This window comes from Anas acuta, chromosome 2 (genome assembly GCF_963932015.1).
Source record: "Anas acuta chromosome 2, bAnaAcu1.1, whole genome shotgun sequence".
Taxonomy (NCBI): Eukaryota; Metazoa; Chordata; class Aves; order Anseriformes; family Anatidae; genus Anas; species Anas acuta.
In genome coordinates, this window is record NC_088980.1 from 89,375,254 (window position 1) to 89,382,832 (window position 7,579).

The 7,579-nt window shown below is 39.0% G+C and overlaps 1 long non-coding RNA gene across 1 annotated transcript; it reads left to right on the top strand.

The window, feature by feature from the left end:
- Positions 1-410: 410 nt before the first annotated feature.
- On the top strand, positions 411-6,983 carry LOC137850762 (uncharacterized). The gene is made up of 3 exons (XR_011092794.1): positions 411-556; positions 5,419-5,543; positions 5,639-6,983. It is a non-coding gene; the product is annotated as an uncharacterized lncRNA (long non-coding RNA).
- The last annotated feature ends 596 nt before the right edge of the window (positions 6,984-7,579 follow it).

The following is a 7,579-nucleotide window of genomic DNA, read 5'->3' on the forward strand; positions in this document are numbered from 1 at the left end:
TGTCACCTCCAAAGTTTTAAAGTTTGTACATGAGGCTACAAAATATTTCTGCAATTAAAAATGCCTGTCTTTTGGATTATAATGGGCTCTTTACTGCTGATCTGTCAGTTGGATTAGTCACAACTGCCACAATTTTATCGTGCATGCAAACAAGGATTTTAGCACTTACTGGTATACCATTTGCATCTCGATGCAATGTGCCCATGGCTAGTACTTGTTTGCACAGATTTTCATATAGCACACCTGGAAAAAAAAATCCAATAACTCTAGAAGAAGGTCTTGAAAACTCTCACAGAGATTAAGGGTGATTTCCCACTGTAGTATATTACATGCTTGATTAACTTCTGATCAAGGAGGTTCTGAAAAGTAGAAGCCTCCTGTGATACCACACACAGGTGACAGGAGAGGTTAAATCATCATCACCTGGCAGAGTACCCACTAGAGGCAAACTAGAGAGCGTAGGGTCAAGGTTTTATGAAGCTGGGAGGCAGGTGACAGCGGGTACTACTACCTCTGTGTGTGTGTGGCAGATTATATTTTGGCCAGGAACAAGCAAGTAACCAAATTTTGATGTGACTATATGTCAGTAGTTCTCAAAAACTTAAGGAAGGCAGAAAATGTGTGTCTGAAGGAAGGACATAACTGGCAGATTTGGACTGTGACAAAAACAGAAAGTCTTTAAGACTGGAAGATTTGTGTTTCAGTTGCTATTGTAACTGATATTTTATTTATTTTTGCAATAGAGATAGATTATCAATTGCTCTTACCTGGTCTTTCCTGAACTTTCCCGGGAATTGATAGATCAGGAAATAACAGGTAACCACTGCTTAGTGTGAATAAATACTGTTCATTGCACCTATTCGGTATCTAAGATGTGCTAGCACACAATCTGTATGTATAAACCAACCTTTGTAAGCAGGCATCAAGACCATGTGGGGCCTTGAGGAGTTTGGAAATGTGATAAAGGATTTACTTTGCATGGAAAAAAAAAAAGGAAATTGAGCCTCCATCATTGTAACAGAAGAGTACCTTGTCCACTTTGCCACTATTAAGGCAGTCATTGTTGTATCAATATCCTAGTCCACTGGAGTATGGCATATCAGAAAACAACTTCTTAATGTTTTTGAAGTGATCTGTTGATGGTCTATAGTATCTATTTGTATTAAATTGAAATGAAATGTGCTCTGAGGAGTTAAATGCCTTCCAGAATGCCTAATGTATATTGTATGCTTAGTTACCTGAAAAATCCAATTTTGATTTCTTATCAAGTAATGATTTGAAATTTGTTTAAATGAACTTATTTCCTAGGAGAAAAACAAAACCAAAACCACATTAATTATATCACTGTCCTGGAATAACTCCATCTGGGGCAATAGCATAATAACTTTTCCATTTACCTGGGGGGGGGGGGGGGGGGGAGGGGATTAACAGGAGCCTGTTGTAGTCTACTGGGTTATCCCCCTCAGCCTCAATGACTGACAAAATGTTTGCATTCTGCAATCCTAGTAGTATTCAAAGTATAGTCAAACAAAAATTTGTTTCCCTGGACCAAGGATCCCCCATCAAGATTTTCTTGTTTGTGTACAAGATATTCACGCCTGCTGGTTATTTTCATAGCTTCTGTCTTATTGAATACTGCATAGTGGAGTGGTAAACAGCTTATTTTTATCTTATAAAATGAACGTCTCATTCTGCTTCTTTCCAAAACTAGAAAAGAAACATCAGTGCTATGCCTCTGTCTTTTCTCCATCACCATTCCTGCACTAACTACCTCATGGCTAATGAGCCATCCTATTGCAAGGATTAATGTCTGGTATATGCAAATTTCTTCTTACCGTTCTTAGCTCTGCCAGTCAAAATTTCTGTTTCTGTCATTAGTTTTTCTTTGTTTGACATGTATCACCTTACAGGTTTCACTTTACCAGTAAAAAATGATGGTCTTTTATCCAAAGTTATCCTTTTTCCTCAATGGAAAATCAGGAAACTTGATTATCTAATCAACAGCTCTTGCAGAACTCCAAGTTTTCATTCACTGTTTTCTCTCTAAATTTTCTGTCACGTTTTTTTCTCTCTCAAATTTTTCAGGATTTAATACCGAAAATAAGATTACATGGAGCTGTTTTCCCTGCATATATAATCTGGTTATGATCACAGTGATTTAACTGTTTTTATTTGTCATTGAAAGGTTCAGAAGTTAGAAACAAAAGTTAGAAAGTGTTAGAGAGTTATAGGGGAAAATAGGGATTCAGTTATGCTGATCATCCAAAAAAAAAAAAAAAAAATTGTGGTTGTAAATAATGAACATAGCAAGGTTTTTAAACAAATTCCCTGAACTTTTCTACTAGGAGATTTATTGGACAAAATGTAAAATTGTAAAAATGTCAGTAATCACAGTACACTTTTTCTGAATATGGCTCCACATACATATTGTCTGTCATAAACACTATAAATACCTATTTTTCAGTCCACTCAGTTTGCAAGCCTGCCAGTTAGATTTATACATTTTATGTCTCTATTGACTTGAGGAGGATGGAAATTAGAGAGAAACTGAAAGCCTAAAAGATGCATGGAGTACCAGTGTAACCCTGCAGAACTGCAGAATCATTTTTAATGGCTATCGATTGCTAACAGCAGAAGGCAGAGTTTAAATCTCACATGATGGCAGTAAGTGTCTATATCTGTTTACCAGCCCTGTATCAATTAGAGCCACACAGTGCTAATGGAGCCAACAAAAACTTGACTCTTTTGACTTCACTTGAAAATGCCATTGCAGAGCTTATGACCAAGCTAAAGCTTTTGTTTCTCTGCCCTGAATGAGGGAGCACCCTGTTGGACACATCCTGGGTATAGCCTGCTGTAGTAGGAGGTTTGCCCATGCGGAAATCCACTACAAAAATATCATTTTAAGAATGCCAATAGATAGAAAGAAATTAAAAAAAAAAAAAAAAAAAACACCACCACCACCAAAAACTTTCATTTGTAACAAGATCCTGATCCTAATGCCTAGGAAACTTTGGATGAGCTGAAGCTCTCTGGACATGTTTAAGCTCTATACCTGCCTCATTCAAATACTAGAGTTTTGTTCCCAAAAGCTCACATTCAATACAAAATGTTTCTATTTTTATCACCTATTCATAGTTCTTCAGTCACACTTCTGATTGGTATTTTTATTCCATTAGCAATCCCTCTATTATTAAACGATCTATGGAAGGAGAAGAGGCAAGCCTTGTGTAATTTTTCTTCCTATGGCATACAGATTTAGCAGCTTGGGGTAGGCTACATTAGTTTAAAAAAGCTTCTTTCTCCTGTAAATCCTTTTCCTAGTGATCTAGAAAATTCTTTCAACATCCTCCTTTTCCAGTTACTTAAGGAAACCTTAAGAAAACATTTTAATCTGCCCTGAGAAGTCCAGAAAATGTGAAATGGTGGCTGGAAATCCTGCCCCAGTTGGGGACCCACCATTGCTATGGTCAGTGGTGGCTGCCTCCTGTCCTGACGAGGTTCTGCTTGCTTTCTACAGAGCGAGAAAGCCCCCAGATAAGAAATGTGAATCAAGGATGGAGTCCGTATAAGCAGTCTCATCCTGTCTCTTTCAGCACTTCCCGTCACCGTGACTGTATGCTGAGGGTGTCCTTGGCCAAGGATACTCCAGGCCTAGTACATGGAACAAAACTTGGATCTTTTGTATCTAAAAACCTTGAGTAGTTGCAGAAGAGACCTTTTATCTTGAAGATTTAGGAGACTAAATAAACGACTTTAAGCTATTTAATTGGCAGAGAGGGGGTGTGGTGGGTTACTGGGTTACACAGAGCTGGATATTATTTGAAGGGGGCAGCTTTAGGACAGGAGTGAGTAAGATCAGTGCACTCATGGATTGATGTTGAAACCAGATACAGTCAAGATGATCTCCAGGGTATTCTTCCTGATCCTTTTTATTACTTTGTTGTTGAAATTATTTTCTAATAGTATTTATTGTCTCACGTATCACGTTCCTATCTCTTGAAGAAACAGGCTGCCCAGTCTTTCATCTTCTGGTTGTACTTCTTTGTCTCATTACACATTGTTTTTATGAAGTATTTGATCACATCTTCCAAAAAATTTTTAAGCTTTGGGTATCTCTCTAAAAGATTTTTTTTTTCCCAGTTCAGCCAAGATATTTTGGGCCTAAGGCAAAAACTATTAAATTAACTTCTGTCATCTCTACAGTGACAGAAATCAGAAAAGTTGTTAACTGTTGTGATGGATAATAGTGGGCCATAATAATGCATAAATACACTGTTGACTTTGTTATAGGGCAGTTACTGTATGAGTGCATTGATTTAGTCTAAAAAGAGGCTGCAAGGAAACAATGACTCAAGATAAGCCATTCCACAGGAATAGGATAATAGAAGACCAACTGGCTCTCAGAGTACTGGCATGATTTCCTGCTGAGACTATTGGACTGGTTTTGTCTAGAAGGGCAAAAGCCCAAGAACTGACAAAAACAAGAGGACTCCCTCGTTCCAGAGAGGAGCTAGTTATTGGAGCGGGAAATCAGACTGTCTCAAGGCCTACGGGGTCCCATATATAGAAAAAGACTGTCACAGCAGATGCTAATGTAAACATAAACATAGTAAGGACTAGGATGATGTTAAATATAAATGTACACGCCCTTTTTGCTGCGTTTAAAGCAATTTGCTGGATTTCTTTTATTCTGTCGTAGCTAAGTGAGCTTCTTCCAGATTTCTAACTTATAGTGCCCTCTGAGCAGATGCTTTGTTTTAAGGTATTTTTCTATCCTTTCCTTTAGAAAAACCTGGTTTGCAATGAAGCCACTGGGGTTACTACCTGTAGTACACCAACAGCTGGCAGGAGCTGCTGGCACAGCAGTGCTGTGATGTGGCTCCCATGTGGTGATTTGTGGCCACATCAGTCACGATTCGCTTGCTCTCCTGTCACTGAAGGATTTTCCCAGGAAATTTGTCACCTTGCTTTCACGATTGCTCATCTATACAAATTCAAAATTGTCCACACGCACCACTTGTAAACTCAAATTTGTCAAGTATTAGGGACCTTAAGCCCAAAGTTAACTTACCAGGTGTTTCTGAACTGTGGCTGTCCATTGTATATGTTTGCATCAGTATTTAGTGGCATAACAAGAGTTTTGAAAAAGCTCTATTGGTAGGATGCATTTTTGGCTTTGCAGTCTGGAAGTACTTGCCCCAAACTCCTACTGACCTCTATGTGAAAAAGAACTAATTTCCATTAAATATTTTGAAGTTGTTATATTTAAAATTGTTCCTTTGTTTATATGATAATTCCTGTCAGATTCCTTACTTATCCTTTAATCTTTTTATCTTATCTTTTTATCAGTTATCACTGGCACATAACCTACACCATGCACCTGTCCTAGACTAATGCTGCTTTTCACATCTGCAGTGTCTGCAACGCAATGCACCCATCCCATTAGTAGCCATTACGGGAGACTGAAAGAATTCAGTTTGCACCTCAGCCCAGCTGGACAAGAAAACACTGGCATTTCTGCAGCAGCAACCACTGTGAAAGTAAGCTGGGACTTCAAAAAATAATCGTTCTATCTGATACTTTTTAGAGCAGAGAACAAGTGCAAGCCTTCCACTGTCTTTTATTTTTATGCCAGGAATACAGAGACCCTCAAGTGCCTGACTTCTGGAGACTAGTACGTGTGTGGGAGCTATTCAGGAATCCTTTTCAATTACAGTTGTGTTGTGATAGTCTCTGACTGCTGATTGTTAATCTTCAGCAAACTCTGTCTTGTCTTTCTAAGGCTGTTATTAAAACTCTTACTGAGAGAAGTAAAAGTACCGAGGAAAAGAATGCTAAAATTCAGAGTGTATGTATGCATTTCCAAATGTACAGGTATACTATAACATCCTATTTCTGTTGTTAATACCAGCAACAGTAGAAAATAAAGGTAAAAGTCGATTTAGCTTTCCAATATTTGTATAACTACTCTGAAAGATGGCCTTGCAATTACCTCAAAGAACAGATGGATGATCTCGGTGAGGTCTCCTCAGCAAGTACACGGGTACATGTCCTCGTAGGTATTCTGCTGTAGTCTGACGTTGGTGAAACTGAAATGCCTACACTAGACTTTCTCTTTTAACTGAGATTGTCCACAGTGCCAATGTCTAACGTTACTTTAATTCTTTGAATAGCAGGGACCAGTGACAAACATACAAGCTGATTTTTGTGTTAGTAGTTCACAGGTAAACATCCATTTATGTTCATGTACTGACACTGACTGCAGGCAGAAGCTCTGCAAGAAAGTACACGTGAGCCAACCATTGAAGAAGACAGATAGCTGAGAGAGATCCACAGATGATCCTACTTACTGCCTGTCACTTTATGAGAAAGTCAATACATAAAATTAGTTGCTATTTTGAGGTTGGGCTTTTGATTGGAATACAACTTCAGCAGCAGAAGGGCAAGCCCTTACTCCATGACTACTGGCAAAATGGACTTGCACGGAGCCAAAGATGTGAATGTGAATGTGGACATGAGCCTCTTGTCTTGTGCTGGGCTCTGCATGAATCAGCTCCATGATTTCCCCTTACATTTGATAGTTTTTTGTTTGTTTGTTTGTTTTTGCGGGGGGAGCAATATGACAACAGTGATAATGGTATTTTTGCATATAATTTCTGTGCCTGGTCTATATATCTGATACATTTCTTCTTCATCAGGGAGGCCTAGATGAAGTAGACAAGTAGAGAGCAGACTTTTGTTTAGAGCAGGTGCTTAAATACATGTGTGTACACACAAATGTACCCACACAGATGTGTTTTCATCTCATCCTGTTGCTGATGCAGAATCTTTGCAGTGGGATGAGTATTAGTTTTTTTGCTGCCAGGCTTCCTCCATATTTCTGCTGTGACCAAATCTGGCCATACCTCTATTCATCTTCCTTATATTTTTATGTAGTGCCTGTATTTATGATAAAGGTTGTTCTGCTATGTCAAAGAAAACCATAAGCCTGTGCCTCTTTGTTCCTGATACTGAGTGCCTTTCTCTAACTCTTGTAGAAGGGCCCCCTGTTGAGCCAAATTAAGGCCTTTCCATGCTTCACTTGCTTCCATGTTATTCTAGAGCCTTTCTGCACACAAAGGGGCATTGCTATAGTTTATGCACATGGTAAGATGGAAATGAGGGGTTCATATCATATGTTTGTCAAATACCTTTCCACATGGCACTTCCTCTTTTACCAAATGCCTGGGATTACCAGAGCTCTTGGAAAAGTTAACACACCCGAACACGCATGCAATCTGGCTATCGTGTTCAAGGACTGTCAGCTATAGGCATGCAGTAGGGGGAAATAACCCTTGTAGCTTTTAGGAATCTTCTTTTTCCCAAAATAATGCTTCTCTGAACAAGAAACCAAAAGGAGAAGGAATTAGTGGAAAGGTTTTGCAGGAGGAGGACCATGTGGGACAGAATTGTTTTCACAAGACAAGCCACTACTGACCCAGAACTGCTGGAGACCGGCCCACCAGAAGATAATGGAGGTAACCCTCCTCACAAAGGTGTTGAGCCCATGGAATTGGATTGACCCCAAGACAAAGAG